Source organism: Mirounga angustirostris, unplaced genomic scaffold (genome assembly GCF_029215605.1).
Source record: "Mirounga angustirostris isolate CCGP_5_RB_7025 unplaced genomic scaffold, mMirAng1.0.hap1 SCAF_1, whole genome shotgun sequence".
Taxonomy (NCBI): domain Eukaryota; kingdom Metazoa; phylum Chordata; class Mammalia; order Carnivora; family Phocidae; genus Mirounga; species Mirounga angustirostris.
In genome coordinates this window covers 39,443,119-39,460,679 of record NW_026991709.1, presented here as the reverse complement: position 1 = coordinate 39,460,679, position 17,561 = coordinate 39,443,119, and positions in this window count along the sequence as shown.

Genomic DNA, 17,561 nt, shown 5'->3' with positions numbered 1-17,561 from the left:
GAGTGATGGATAAAAAGCTTCTATTAGCCTCACTGATATGAGGAATTCTTAATCTCAGGAAACAAACTGAGGGTTGCTGGAGTGGTGGGGGTGGGAGGGATGGGGTGGCTGGGTGATAGACATTGGGGAGGGTATGTGCTATGGTGAGCGCTGTGAATTGTGCAACACTGTTGAATCACAGACCTGTACCTCTGAAACAAATAATACATTATATGTTAAAAAAAAAAAAAAAGATAGCAGGAGGGGAAAATTGGAGGGGGAGATGAACCTTGAGAGACGATGGACTCTGAAAACAAACTGAGGGTTTTAGAGGGGAGGGGGGGTAGGAGGATGGGTTAGCCTGGTGATGGGTATTAGGGAGGGCACGTACTGCATGGAGCACTGTGTGTTATATGCAAACAATGAATCATGGAACACTACATCAAAAACTAATGATGTAATGTATGGTGATTAACATAACAATAAAAAAGAATTATTTAAAATTACTCTGTGGGCAATAAAATTTACAAATGAAATACTCTGGGTATTGTTTGACATTGTTGGATATTTAATCATACACTCTGCAGTCAAATGTATCCTCACTAAGAAATGTCAGCAGTGGAAAATTTCTGTGGATTAAAATTGAAATCTCTAACAAATTGAGTTGATGAATGAAAGCTGTAAGAAAATATAAACTTGAAGACAATTTAAATATAAAGCAGCAGATAATCCCTTTTTTGTAGAAAAATCTTTTTTCAATGCTTTTATATGCAAAATCGGTAATAAATCCTATTAGCTTTTTTTCCTCTAACATTAATTTTAATTACCAAATAAAATTCATTTATCATAGAAAAATATATAGGGATAATTTGAAGGTAAAAAAAAAGCAGTCTCATCATTCAGAGAGAACAACTATTGATATCAATATTGATATTTGCTCTGTTTCCTATTTATATTTTTATGCAAAATGTTTTAAACATTAATCTTGAGTTTTTTTTGTTTTCTACATACGCTTTGAAAGAACTTTTTCTCTAAAATATATCATTCATAAGACCTTTTAGTACTGTTGTGTTTTTTTCTTACATCTAAATCTTAATTTCATTAGAAATGTATTTATATGAGGTAGTGATGTAATATTTTATTACAAATACTTAAATAAGTTTCCATAGTGTCATTTATGTTTTCACATTATTGATTAGTATATACAAATGCACTTTGGTTTATTTCAGGATTTTCTATCATTTCCACTGATCAGAGATTATTTTAATTAATTATATATAATTAATTATGATTTTCCAGTATAGTTTGTATTTGGTAATATGTGGTAGGAGAGATCTCTTCACATTCTCTTTAAACAAAAAAAATTTCAGTTTTCTTAACCCATCTTGGTAGAAATGCCTCTGTGAACATTTCGAATCACACAACTGGAGAATCTGACAGACGACAAATAGAAGCTATATTTTAGGGGCATTGCTATTAAAAACAAAGAATATTTGGCATTAGGTATTCATCAAGTTCACAACCGAAGACCCATCAAAACATTCGTGGAACTTGATACAATACCTTATCAGCTGAATGTGTGCTTTTTTTAAAGTGACAACATTCTCAGTATCCAGTAGCATAGTGAGACTTTTAGCATAATGTATCTATAACATAATGCTCTTCAGGAAAATATTCATGGATGTGGAAGGAGGGGTGAATGAAGAGGAATGGTCCATTGAGGAGTTCTAGTATTAAGATGTGGAAGCCATGTCCAAGGAGACCCTGAATACACATCGTCACTGGTCCAGACTCACTGGGTCTCAATTCTGATGGAATGCTGGACCACCATTAGGGTAGATGTTGCCCTAGCCCATACATCTATGAGGGATCATAACCCAAAATTTGTAGACATGCATAATGCTGTATATAAGTTCCTCAAACATATAAGCCAAAGTTGATTTATATTTTTTGTATTTTGCGCAGAATTCCTAAAAGTAAAATAGAGGTCAGTAGAATAGATACTATGCTTGTTTCGGCAGAGCAATTCCATTCTGCTACCCAAATTTCCTGTAACCATGGTATCATGTCCCAAGGTGATTCATCAGGGCTACAATAATCTAGAGTATTTAGCTATTGAAAAACCTCAACCTTAATTCTGATTGTACCAACTGTTTTCTCTGTATAATATTTTAGAATAATTTCTACTCAGGAACTGAAAAATAAAACCATGCTTTTATTTAAGTTTTATTTTAAATTCTAGTTATTTAACATACAGTGTAATATTAGTTTCAGGTTATGCAGTTTAGTGATTCAACACTTAAATACAACACCCAGTGCTCATCATAACAAGTGCACTTTCTAATCCCCATTACCTATTTAACCCACTGTCCCCTCACCTCCCCTCTGGTAACCATCAGTTTGTTCCTTACAGTTAAAAGTCAGTTTCTTGGTTTTCCTCTCCCTTTTCTTCCCCTATGATCATTTGTTTTGTTTCTTAACTTCCACATGTGAGTGAAATCATACGGTATTTGTCTTTCTCTGACTTATTTCACTGAGCATAATACTCTCTAGCTCCATCCACGTCATTGCAAATGGCAAGATGTCATTCTTTTTTTATGGCTGAATAGTATTCCATTGTATATACCACACCTTCTTTATCCAGTCATCAGTTGATGGGCATTTGGGCTCTCTTCATATTTGGCTATTGTGGACATTGCTGCTATAAACATCGGGGTGCGTGTATCCCTTTGAATTAAGTTTAATGCTTTTATGAGGCTAAACTTTTCTGGTAAAAGAAAGGAAAGAATGTGAATAAAATTAAGTATTTTATAACCTATATTTTAATATTGGACAGCAGAGAAGGAATCATAGAAAGTATTAACTAACAGAGGGTAGGGAGGGAAATATAGACAAAATAGATAATAGAAAGTTCTATGAATACAGGAGAAAATGATGAATGTATGCTTAAAAATGTTTAGTATTTATCTTAAATTATTTTCATTTAGTTTATGGTACAAATTTCAATGTAAGATTAAATATCTATTCTTTCTTTTTAAAGCTGGTTACAGTGCCCTCACTCTATTTTAACTTGACCTCAGCCACTATTTATCAACAGAAGACTGCCTTTGTCTTTCCACCCTAAATGATGTCTCCGTGGTGTGTAAGACATTGTGGTTCTTGCCCCAGCCAAGTTTATTTTAATTAGAAAGTAAGCCCTGGAAAGCAATAGGTCTCTCAGGCATGGTTACCTAAAATAGGAATGGGCGGTTTTTGGAGGGTGGCCAATAAAATTCTCACTTTCAGAATTTAGCAGGAAGGAGTAAGCTCCAGACTGATGGCAGCAATAGCTGAAGCTGGAAGAATGTAGTTTCCATAGACTCTATAAGAATGTATGAGTTAGCTCAAGTTATGAGAATTCATGAGTTAGACCAGTTTGTGAGAGTTGATGAGTTAGATCAAATTATAAGCATTTGTGGCTAAGTAAACTTGAAAAGGAAGAAGAAATTATGTTTATTATACAACAGAAAGTGAGGAAGCCAATTCTTTGTGGGGACATTAAACACAGAAAATCATAGAAAACAGTACATTGAAGAATTGTCTTAAATCTGGAATATTGACTTAGTTCCAAAGTCAGGACTGTACTTTAACCCTTGGTTTTGTTGCTCTTGAGATGATCTCTTCTTCCAATTAAATTCGTTTTTGTTTTTTTTTAAGATTTTATTTATTTATTTGACAGAGAGATAGCACAAGTAGGCAGAGCAACAGGCAGAGGGAGAGGGAGAAGAAGGCTCTCCACTGAGCAGGGAGCCCAACATGGGGCTCGATCTCAGGACTCTGGGATCATGACCTGAGCCGAAGGCAGATGCTTAACTGACTCAGCCACCCAGGCGCCCCCTTCCAACTAAATTCATCCTGGGGCAACTGCCCACTCAACTGATACTGTGGTAACAGAAACTTTTGAGCTAAGCAAGAAAATCTTCTTGCAAACAAAAAGTTTCTAAATAAAATAACTGGAAAGAAAGCCTACAAACTCAAATAGAGGTTCTGTATGTTTTTAAAATGAAATTTGCCATAGGAACCATTTTTTTTTTCAGTTGCTCTTGCACAAAGAACACACAATCAAAATGTCAAGTCACTACAGAAGGATCCAATGGGAATGTTACAAATTCCATTTTAGCCACCTTCAGTTTCACACGATAGCATGAAACCAAATGAGAGAAGCTGAGACTAGAAAGGGAAATTTTGAGTCTATTTTGAAGAAGCATTTTTGTGATTACTTTCATATTGATGAAGTAGTTTTTGACCTACCCAAGAGTTGTGACCCATTTTTTCCAAATTTTTGCTTACAGATTTATCTTCACTAGTACACTAATATTTTCCCTAAGGTCAGGCCCTTATCTTGTTGATTATATCATTAATATTTATAACCATCACCTTGTATTAGTGATTAACCAGCAGATGCTATGGATGAATGAATTGGTTTCTGAACATCCTTCAAGGTGTTAATGCGGGTTGGTGTCTTCCATGGATCTTTGCTGACTACCATAGTCTCTTCTCTAGACTCTTATTAGTCTGAACCATATATGGTTTTGTTTACATATTTTGTTCTAATTCTGTTTCTATTTTCTACCAACTAAATTGTTAGATCCCTAAGGAAAAGGGACCACATCTTATAATTTTCTTGATTGTTAGTTGATTGATTGAAACTCTAATTGGGAACATTCAGTAAATTCTACCTCTTCTGTCCACACTTTCCTAATTTTTCCAGGCTAAGCCGAATAAAATGATTGCCTACTTACTAGCTACCAAATCATTTAGATCACGATTGCATTTCTTTCTTTTGGGCTTGCTTTTTATCTCCTTGAGGGTGAATGTTTTAGAGAGTACCTCATTGGTTGTAATGGAGAAAACCAAACTAAATAGTTTCAGGGGAAAAAAAAAAAGAATGTATTATAAGATCCTTAAATATCTCACCGGGACCAAGGGAAGAAATGAATTTGGACTTTAGGAACTGGAATTAAGGCTGTTAAAATCTACAAAAAAGAAATTTCCAAATGTTAATTTATCTTATCCTGCATGCCCTCTGAATATCTTTCTCCCTTTTGATTGCTTTTTTCCTGTAATCTAATCTACATGGTGGAAATTTGGGTTTGGATATCTCTGGAGCTTTAAATATTATGATCCCATTAACACAAAGTTTGATTTAGGGTGCCTCACCTAGGATCCAATCCAAAATTCCAAAAGAAAGGATTCACTGGCCCCAGTCAATCTTGTTGGGGAGAAAAATTTCTGTCCCCTTCAAGGGATCTTCTAGCTGGACTAAGAATCAAATTGATATGAGAGAGATAAACAGGAAAATCAAATTTAATAACATATGTACAGGGAATCCACACAGACATGGAAGTGCCCAAGACAAAATGAGGTATGTTTTGTCATCCTAAACTAAGGAAGGGATAAGGGTCTGGGACTGCAGAGGGAAGGAATGTACTTCATAGGGCAATAAGAAGAGCAGATATTTGGTAATTAGATGTTTGATCTGCCATGCAGATGGGCCACTCAGATAAAATTTATCTCTGCTAATAACCCTTATTCTGGGGAAAAAACCAACAACAATTTAGATTCTTCTATGCAGATAAGGGAGGGGGAAAGCTTCTCTTGAGCCAATAGTCTTGATTGACGTCAGCGTAGAATAATCTTTATGCCAAAGTGGCCATCTTAGGAGTGCCTGCCCTTGGGTCCTACAATCTCATTGACTCAATATATTATGGACTAGCGGCAGGGTTATACTGTGACATGACTATTTCCTCTGGAAGGTGTTCCCAGAAGCAGCGAACTTTGCTGAGCTTAAGAGAGAGAAAAAATTAAAGCAACATAGAAGAAAAAAAAATTAGGGGATTTCCTGAAAAAGGAAATGTATCATGAAAATAATCAGCAGCTGAAGAGCTGAAGGAAGTGAGAGACATGCGGAGGTGACAAAATCAATCCCTGGCACAATGCATGGATTTTTATTTTGTCCTTGACTTTTTTACCTATTAATTGGTTCTGACTTACCTCCTAGCTGAGACCGCATGAAAGCAAGGAGAAAATTTCTACTTTTTTCACAAACCCAAATTTCATTGTTCAGGTGGAGGAGGAAATACATTTTGACCTATTGAGAAGTTTTAATTAATTTTGAAGAACAGTAATCACAATGATGCAAATATGAAGGAAAGTATCAGACACTTCCTCCCATGCTTATGTAATGACTTTCCTTCCTATTTCACTGAGAAAAAGAAGTAATCAGAAGAGGATATACACAACTTCCCATCAGCAAATACTCAATTACATCTAGTGTCACCCTGTACTTAACCTCCCCTCCTGGGACATTGGATTGGATGCAATCTCTGTATAATAAATAAACCAGACTATTAAAAACTAGATACTACCCTCTCCAGCTCACTTTAAGGAAATGCTCTAGCAACTCTCCTCTCTTCTGCATCAGTGTTTCTTCGTTAGCAAACTGTTCCCCTCAGCATTCAAACAGATGTTTAACTACCCTTCCTGTTACCCACATCTCCTTCAGCTTCTGTTCCCTTTCTTTGGTTCTCTTATGTAATAATGGTAGTTCAGAGTTACATAGCATCAACTCTGTGTCAGACATAGCTACAAGAGCTTCATATCTTAATTCTCTTAACTCATTTTGTTCCCTGGTACTTTTTTTTTTTAAAGATTTTATTTACTTATTTGTCAGAGAGAGAGAGAGAGAGAACACAGGGCAGGGGGAGCAGCAGGCAAAGGGAGAAGCAGGCTCCCCACTCAGCAAGGAGCCCCGGGACTCCATTCCAGGACCCTGGGATCATGGTCTGAGCTGAAGGCAGATGCTTAACCAACTGAGCCACCCAGGCACCCCCAGTTCCCTGATACCCTTATGAGAAAAGTTCATTTTACAGATGACAAAACCAAGGCAAAAATGGAATGAATAATTTACTCAACATCACACAACTAGCAGGTGGTGGACACAGGATTTAAATCCTTCTATCCTGGCTCCAAGTTTGTTCTCATTTCTATATTCTACTTTTAAGCAAAATTCCTAGAAAAAGTTATCTATCCTGGCTATCTCCAATATCTTTCTGGGCTTCTTAAGCCACTCCAATCAACTTTTGTCCCCAGTACTCCATTGAAATTGTTTTTTATTACCAATGACTTAAATGCTGAAAAATCCAGTGGTCAATACTCAGTCCTCATCTTTTGTGATCTCTCAACACTATTTAACACACCTGGTCACCTTCTCCTTTGGAAACTTCATTTGGCCTCTCACATTTCCCATTAACCTAGTCTTATTCCTGTCGCTGTCTGTTCCTCTCATCTCCCAGACCTCTGCAGGTCAAGTGCTTTGGTCCTTTAATCACTTCTCTATCCTCAGTGGCCACATTCAGTGTCATGACTTTAAAAACTATCTATTTATAAGTTGATGATGCCGAAATTTATATCTCTAGCTCATCTTTTTCACCAAGGTTATTTACTAGTATATGTGCTAAATTCCATGCTTCATGTTTTCCGAGACTTTACAAAATAATGGTTTGGAGAAATCATTTTATAAGTAAATGTCAGAGTTATTTATTTTTGTTACTTTGTGAAAATACATACCAGTGCAATATAGAGTTATATTTTGAAATGTAATCCTTTAATGGACAATCAAAACTATTTATATTACTCAAAATTATCAAGAAATAATCTTATCCTTAGTCAAAACAAATCAGAAAACTTACATACTTTGAAAAGAGCTCTTTTGTATAATAAATATGTATATATTTAATTATCCATATGTGGCATATGTAATTATTATAGATCATAAAAGCAATGTTACTAAACCCCAGGAAACAAACAAAAAACCCAAGCAACTATAACTAAAAGATAATCAAGATTAAAAAATAAATTATAAACTTATGGAAATGAAAATCATACAGCCACATCTGCGTAGAATATAGATATGAAAATAAAGATACTATTTTATTTGTATTAAATAGTTTTTATTTATTTATTTAAAATTCCAGTGTAATTAACCTGCAGTGTTATTACTTTCAAGTGTACAGTAAAATGATTCAACAATTCTACACATTATTCAGTGCTCATCATGATAAGTGTGCTCTTAATCTCCTTCACCTATTTCACTGATTTCCCCATCTACCTCTCCTCCACGAACCACCAGTTTGTTCTCTATAATTAAGAGTCTGTTTTTCAGTTTTTCTCCTTTTTCTTTGTTCATTTGCTTTGTTTCTTAAATTCCACATATGAATGAAAGCATATGGTATTTGTCTTTCTCTGGCTGACTTACTTCACTTAGTATTATACCTTCTAGATCCATCCATGTTGTTGTAAATGGCAAGATTTCATTCCTAATATGGCTGAGTAATATCTTCTTTATCCATTCAACTGATGGACACTAGGGCTGCTTCCATAATTTGGCTATTGTAAATAATGTTGCAATAAATATAAGGGTGCATATATATTTTTAAATTAATGTTTTTGCATTCTTTGGGTAAATACCCAGTAGTGGAATTGATGGATCATATGGTAATTCAATTTTAATTTTTTGAGGAACCGCTATACAGTTTGCCACAATGACTGTACCAGTTTGCATTCCCACCAGTAGTGCACTAGGGTTCCATTTTGTCCATATCCTTGCCAACATTTGTTTTATTGTGTTTTTGATTTTAATTATCTTGACAGGTGTCAGGGGATATCTCATTATGGTTTTGATTTGCAGTCTCCTGATAATTAGTGATGTTGAGCATCTTTTCATGTGTCTGTTGCCCATATGTATATCTTCTTTGGAGAAATGTTTATTAATGTCTCCTGCCCATTTTTTTAACTGGATTATTTGTTTTAATGTTGAGTTGTATAAGATCTTTATATATATTTTGGATATTAATCCTTTATCAGGTATGTCATTTGCATGTATCTTAATAAGTACATTGTCTTTTAGTTTTGTTGACTGTTTCCTTCATTGTGCAAAAGCTTTTTTTTTTTAAAGAATCTTATTTATTTTTTAGAGAGAGAGAGTGAGTGCATGCGGGGGGAGGAGGGGCAGAGGATAAAGGAGAGAGAGAATGCCAAACAGGTTCTAGTCCCAGTGTCGAGCCAGACTCAGAGTTCAATCCCATGATCCTGAGATCATGACCAGAGCCGAAATCAAGAGTTGGATACTCAGTCGGCTGAGCCACCCAAGTGCCCCTGTGCAGAAGCTTTTTATTTTGATGTAGTCCCAATAGTTTATTTTTGCTTTTGTTTCCCTTGCTTCAGGAGACATATCTAGAGAACTGTTGCTATAGCCAATGTCAAGGAAATTACTGCCTGTGGTCTATTCTAGGATTTTTATGGCTTTAGGTCTTACATTTAGGTCTTTAATCCATTTTGAGTTTATTTTTGTGTATGGTACAAGAAAGTGGTCCAGTTTTATTCTTTTGCATGTAGCTGTCTAGTTTTCTCAATGTTACTCCTTAAAGAGACTTTTTCCCCATTGCATATGCTTGCCTCCTTTGTTGAAGATTAATTGACCATAAAAGTGTGGGTTTATTTTTGGGCTCACTATTCTGTTCCACTGATCTATGTATCTATTTTTGTGTCAGGATCATATGTTTTGATTACTACAGCTTTGTAGTATATCTTGAAACCTGAGATTGTGATACCTTCAGCTCTGTTCTTTTTCAAGATTGCTTTGGCTATTTGGGGTCTTTTGTGGTTCCATACAAATTTTAGGATTTGTTCTAATTCTCTGAAAATTCAGTTGGTAGTTTGATAGGAATTGCATTAAATCTGTTGATTGCTTTGGATAGTATTGACATTTTAACAACACTTATTCTCTGAATCCTTTCTTTCCATTTGTTTGTATCTTCAGTTTCTTTCATCAGCATTTTACACTTTTCAGGGTGCAGGTCTTTCACCTCCTTAGTTAAGTTTATTCCTAAGTATTTTGTTATTTTTGGTACAATTGTAAATGGGATTGTTTTCTTAATTTCTCTTTCTGCTGCTTCATTATTAGTGTATAGAAATGTAATGAATTTCTGTATATTGATTTTATATCCTGGGACTTTACTGAACTCTATCAGTTCAAGGAGATTTTTGCTGGAGTCCTTAGGGTTTTTTATATATACTATCATGTCATCTGCAAATAGTGAAAGTTTACTTCTTCCTTACCAAATTTGAATGCCTTTTATTTCTTTTTGTTGTCTGATTGCTGTGGCTAGGACTTCTAGTACTATGTTGAATAAAAGTGGTGAAAGTAGACATCCTTGTCTTGATCCTGATCTTAAGGGAAAAGCTCTCAGTTTTTCATAGAGTATGATGTTTTTCATGTAAGGCCTTTATTACATTTAGGTATATTAACTCTAATCCTACTTTGTTAGGGTTTTTATCATGAATGGATGTTATATTTTGTTATACTTTGTCACATACCCTTTCTGCATCTATTGAAATATTCATAAGGTTTTTATCTTTTCTCTTATTAATATGATGTATCATGTTGATTGATTTGTGAATATTGAACCACTCTTGCATTCCAGGAATAAATCCCACTTGATTGTGATGAATGTTTTTTTTTTTTTTTAAGATTTATTTATTTATTTTAAGAGAGAGAGAGAGAGCAGGGAGAGGGGGTCTTAAGCAAACTCTGTGTTGAGCATGGAGCCCAACTCAGGGCTAAATCTCATAACCCTGAGATCACAACCTGAGCCAAAACAAAAAGTCAGACACTTAACTGACTGCACCACCCAGGCGCCCCAATGAAGAACAATTTTTTAAATGCATTTTTGGATTTGGTTTGCTAGTATTTTTTTGTATCCATGTTCATGAGGGATATATGCCAATATCATTTTTAGTGGAGTCTTTGCCTGGTTTTGGTATCAGGGTAATGTTGGCCTCATAGAATGAATTTTGAAGTTTTCCTTCCTCTTCTATTTTTGGAATAGTTTGAGAAGAATAGTATTAACTCTTATAAATGTTTGGTGGAATTCATCTGTGAAGCCATCTGCTCCTGGACTTTTGTTTGTTAGCAGTTTTTTTGATTACTGATTCAAATTCATTTCTAGTAATTCTCTGTCAAATTTTCTATTTCTTCTTGATTCAGTTTTGGGAGGTTATATGTTTCTAGGAATTTTCCATTTCTTCCAGGTTGCCCAACTTGTTGACATTTAATTTTTCCTAATAGCTTCCTATAATTCTTTGTATTTTTGTGGTGTCAGTTGTTAATTCTCCTCTTTCATTTCTGATTTTGTTTGAGTTTCTCTCTCTCTCTCTGATGAGTCGGTAGAGGTTTATCAAATTTGTTGATCTTTTCAAAGACCCAGCTACTGGTTTCATTCATCTGTTCTATTATTATAATAATGATGATATTATTATTAATGATTTTGGTTTCTATTTCACTTATTTCTGTTCTAATCTTTACTATTTCCTTCCTTCTGCTGTTTTGGGTTTTCTTTGTTCTTTTTCTAGCTCCTTTAGGTGTAGGGTTATGTTGTTTGAGATTTTTCTTGCTTCTTGCTGTAGGCTTGTATTGCTATAAGCTTCCCTATTAGAACAGCTTTTGCTGCATCCCAAAGATTTGGGACCGTTGTTTTTTCACTTTCATTTGTCTCCATGTATTTCTTTATTTCCTCTTTGATTTCCTGGTTGACCCATTCATTGTTTAGTAGCATGTTATTTAACTTCCATGTATTTATGGTCTTTCAAGATTTTTTCTTGTGGTCGATTTATACTTTCATGGCATTTTGGTTGGAAAAGATGCATGGTATGACTTCAGTCTTTTGAAATTTGTTGGGACTGACTTTATGGCTTAATATGTGATCTTCTGGACAGTGTTCTATGTACACTTGAAAAGAATGTATATTCTGCCTTTTTAGAATGGGATGTTCTGAATATATCTTTTAGAACCAACTGGTCCGATGTTTCCTTCAAAGCCACTATTTCCTTATTGACTTATTGTTTGGTTGATTGATCCATTTATGTAAGTGGTGGTTAAAGTCCCCTAGTACTGTTGTACTACTATTGATTTCTTTATGTTGGTTAATAGTTGCTTTATGTATTTGGGTGCTCCCATGTTGAGTATATAAATATTTACAATTGTTACATCTTCTTTTTGGATTGTTCCCTTTATGATTATGTAGTGTCCTTCTTTGTCCCTTGTTACACAGTCTTTGTTTTAAAGTCTATTTGTCTGATATAAGTATTGCTATCCTGGCTTTCTCTTCATTTTCATTTGCATTATAAACGCTCTTCCATCACTTCACTTTCAGTCTGCATGTGTCTTTAGATCTTTTGTAGGCAGCATTTGGTGGGTCTTTCTTTCTTATCCATTCTGTTACTCTATGTCTTTTTATTGGGGCATTTTTTCCATTTACATTCAAAGTAGTTTTTGGTAGGTATGTACTTATCGCCACTTTGTTACTTGTTTTACAGTTGTTTTTGTAGTTCTGTTTACTTCTTCTCCTGCTCTCTTTTCTCACAGTTTGCTTACTTTATTGATATACTTGGATTCCTTTTCTTTATTTTTTTGCATATTTATTACGAGTTTTTGATTTGTGATTACCGTTAGTTTTATGTATAACATCTTGTGCATATAACAGTTTTATTAAGTAGATGATTGCTTAAGTTTGAACCCATTCTGAAAGCACTGAATTTTTACTCCTTTCCCCCAAACATTTTAGGTATATAATGTAATATTTTACATCCATTTATTTTGTGACTCCCTCAACTGATTTTTATAGATATACTTAATTGTACTGCTTTTGTGCTTCCTACTTTTCTTACTCCTGCTTATGGTCTTTCCTTTCCACTCAAATAATACCCTTTAACATTTTTTGTAGGGCTGGTTGAGTGGTCATGAACTCCTTTAGCTTTTGTTTGTCTGGTAAAGTCTATCTCTTCTTGTATTCTGAATGATAGCCTTGCTGGATAGATTATTCTTGGTTGCAGGTTTTTCCCTTTCAGCACTTTGAATACATCATGCCATTCCTTTCTGGCCTGCAAAGTTACTGCTGAAAAATCAGCTGATAGACTTATGGGGTTTCTCTTGTATGTTACTGCTTTCTTTTCTCTTGTTGGTTCTAAACATTCTCTCTTTGTTCCTTTAGAGTGGTGCTGGCCCCTGTCAGCTGCTTGCACAATGCCATGCTTGTGGCACCATTTTGGATGGACTCTTTTTTTTTTTTTTAAAGATTTTTTTTTATTATTTATCTGAGAGAGAGAGTGAGAGAGAGAAAGAGCACAAGAGGGGGGAGCGGGAGAGGGAGAAGCAGACTCCCCGCTGAGCAGGGAGCCCGATGCAGGACTCGATCCCGGGACTCCAGGATCATGACCTGAGCCGAAGGCAGTCGCTCAACTGACTGAGCCACCCAGGCGCCCTTGGATGGACTCTTACTGAGGGAAAATTGCAGAGGTGGGTCACTCTGTTAGCAAGCTAGGTGGAGTGTTTGTCCTGTGCTGGTTGTCACAAATGTCCCTGTATCTAGGCTGGGGTCAGAGGAGGGAAATGGTGCCTGTGAGCTCTTTTGTTCTTGGAGAAGTCTCCTATAGATCCCTGCTGCTCCAGCACAATCTCTGAAACTACAAAATAAATCTCCTTCCTGTACACCCCAGGCATTTTTCAAACTGCTGCTTCTATGCTGTATCGCAGTGGGGCTGTTTGTTGTGCTGTCTTTTTAAGGGCAGGGACTCCATTTCCTATTGCCCTCTGGCTCTCTCAGAGCCTGGCTGGCTGATTTTTCAAGTCCCAGGTGTTAAGCCCCACCGATTCTAAAACTTGGTGATGTTAAGCATCGCTGGTTTTCAAAGTCAAATGTAGAATTTGTTTCCCAGTGTGGGTCCCCTGTGCTTAGGGTGCCCATTGGGGTCTGCTCCTCTCTTCTGTGCTTGTGGTGACCTTCTCTCCCACGAACAATCTCCTAGGTCAACTTGGTTGCCACCTGCACCTTTGACCTTCCTACCATTTTTAATGTTGCCTCTTCTCTATGTTTAGCTGTGGAGAATCTTTCTGCCAATCTTCAGGTCATTTTCTAGGTTATTTGCACTTATGTGGATGTTATCTAGGTGTATCTGTGGGACAAATTGAGTTTAGGATCCTCCTACTCTGTCATCTTCCCCAAAAGCCTAAGGATACTATTTTAAATATCAACATAGGAATTGACTTAACTAAGATTTCCAAGGCCATTTGGGGGAAAAATACAAAAATTTTTAATGCATTAATTTTAAAATACGTACAGGAAGAACATAATTTCTGAGTGTCAAAACCATATTTAAAAGTAAAGAAATATGAGATACTATAAATACATAACATTTAAAATATTTTAGGGCAGCCACAGGATAACTAATAGAAGGGAAACAATATAGAATCCAGAAACAGATCAGTGGATAAATGTGGTAGGATGTCATTACCAATCAATGGAGAAAGAATGTGTTGCTTAGTAAGTGATGTTAGGAGGCTTGGCTCAGTATGTGAAGGAAAACAGAGTTGGATTTAAAACTCACACCAAAACTAAGTAAATAAATTTAAAGTGAATTAAAGATCTAAATTTTAAAGTAAAATTTATAAAATAAAAAGAATAAATATATAAATGTTTTTGTGACCTTGCAAAATAGTTGATTTCTTAACACTGATAAAATGCAAACATTACGTGAAAAGTATTGATGCGTATGATTACATTAAAACTAATAATTTGTGGTTAGTGAAAGACTACAAGGAAAAAGTTGACAAGTGGGAAACATGGAAGATGTTTGCAATAACATTGCTGATAAGGGATTATAATATCTAGGAAACAGAAGGAATGCCTGCAGTTAAGAAAAAAAAAAATCAGAAACCCAATAGAATAGGGAGCGTGGGTGGCTCAGTTGGTCAAGCGTCTGCCTTAGGCTCAGGTCATGATCCCAGGGCCCTGGGATTGAGCCCCACATCAGGCTCCCTGCTCAGTGGGAGCCTGCTTCTCCCTCACCACCCCCCAACCCCATGTCAAATAAATAAATAAAATCTTAAAAAAAAAGAAACCCAATAGAAAATAAGCCACTATTCATAAGCTACTCACAAAAGAGAAAAATTAAATATCAAAAAAATATATAAATAGGAGCTCAACATTAGGGAAATGCAACTCTAAACAGTAGGTACCACTCAGAACCTATAATTATAAAAAAAGTCAGGCTCTGCTTGAAGAAGCAGAACTATTATAACTTTTCAGTAAACTTTCAGTATCTAGTGAAATTAAATACTTAAATACTCTATAACCCAACAATGCCATCCTTGGATGTATGCACTAAAGAACTGCTCACACAGGTCTTCAAGTAAACATCATTAAGGATATTTATTGCAATTTATTTTACAACCTAAATGACTGTAAATGGGAATTAAGACTAAGTATTCATCATTAGGGGAATGAATATGTAAATTCTGGTACATATGTATCATATGGTGGAAGAATGCAATACTCAAACACTAGACTTATGTATAACAAACAGATTTTTTAAATGTAAAGGTAAATGATAACAGCATAAAATATAAGGTCTTGTATAGGCAGCTAATGGTAGGCCACTTTATACAAGGAGTATAATAAACTCAATTCTGGATCCCTGAAATCTCAAAATACCAACTCCTGATATTTTTAATTTCTCCTGCCCATATTTTCAAATGCCTTTCCAGTTCTCATAACAGATTCTAAGAGACCATGCAACTATCTTCAAACCAATAACTGCTAATATTGGTAAAATTGAAAGAAATCGTATGTTTATAATGAGAAATTTTCCACTTTCAAAAGTTAAAACAAAATAGAAGAAAATGGTATGCTTTGTTGTTTTCATTTTTGTTCGATAATCAAAATAGCACATTCATTAAATTTTATTAACAAAGACCATTACAGAAGGACTTATTGACATAAATTAAAAAAAAAAAAACAGGAAAGAAAGAAACTTACTCTAAATGTCCTTATAACTCTTAGTAGTTTCCTACTTGAAATTTATACTAGGTAACATTACTTGCATACCAAACATAGACAGATATTACAAGAAATGAAAATAAGAGACCAGTACCTCCAATACCTTCCACAAAGAAGAAAAAATCCTTGGGCAAAAGTTAGTAAACTGAATTCCCGAGTTTTAAAAGATAAATACAAGATCACGTGGGATTTATCTCAAGAATGTAAGGTTGGTTCATTGTTGAAAAACAATGAATTCAGTGAGGAAAGCTATACGATCATTATGTTTGATGCAGAAAAAGAATTTGACAAAATTCAACATCTATTTTAAGATTTTATTTATTTATTTGACATAGACAGCGAGAGAGGGAACACAAGCAGGGGGTAGTGGGAGAGGGAGAAGTAGGCTTCCCACGGAGCAGGGAGTCAGATGTGGGGCTCCATCCCAGGACCCTGGGATCAGGACCTGAGCCAAAGGCAGATGCTTAATGACTGAGCCACCCAGGTGCCCCCAAATTCAACATCTATTAATGATTTAAAAGAAAAAGACCGCTCTCAGCAAACTAGAAATAATATAAAGTGCATCTACCATCCTCCCCCGCACCCCCCCAAAAAAACCAAAAGCAGTGCTTACAGCTAATAACATACTTTCATACACACTGTCTTGGTAACACCAGCTCTACTCTGTATGAAATATTGCCAGGATAGCCACTCCAAACTTTTAAAATATGCTCTGGAATCTGAGCTGTCTTCCTGGGCATTTCATGTTATTTTTCCAGATACAAATTACTGACTCATTATGGCTCACTTTATCAAAGTTGCATGGTTTTAGAGTGGTATGTCCTATCCCTATTTTTCCCATTAGTCCTGTTATTTTTGTGCAGATTTGTAGAACTTGAGGTTTTTCACCAATGCAGACACCATTAGATACACCTCTAGTTACATAGTTCTGCACTGTCCAAAAGGATAGCCACTAATTATATGTAGCTCTTAAACTTTTGAAATGTGACTAGTCCAAACTGAGTTTCCCTATAAGGACAATAAACCAAATTTCAAATATATATAAGATGAAAAAATATATAAAATATCTAAACATTTTTTGTATTGATTACACGTTGAAATGATGATGTTTTTAATATATGGGGCTAAATACAACTATCATTAAATTTAGTATCTGTTTTCTTTTTTTTCTTGATATGGCTACCGGAAAATATAAACTTGTAAGCATAGCTATTTATTGGACAGCATTGATATAGATTATCACTCTAAGTAGCAATCAGTATTTTCTTTCCTGAATTTTTGAAATCTAATTCTAATTCTAATAAACATTTAAAAAATTCTAAATTCAAGAATTTCAGTTCAAGAATCTCTTTCCTGCATTTTTGAAATCTAATTCTAATTCTAAAAAGCATTTTAAAAAACCTGGTACAATTTTTTTTTTTTTTTTTTTTTTTGCAAAATATTACCTGAAGTGAAGCTATTTATAGAGCTTCTGATTACAGGCTGCTGTCCCCAAACTCTCTGGGGATATGATACCATACAGGCCCACATTCTCTTTTTTTTTTTTTTTTTTTTTTCAGGCCCACATTCTCTTATACGATACTCTGGGGACAGATAACTTTCCAAAAGTCGGAAATTTTTAAATGCTATGTATATAACACAGTTTATTAT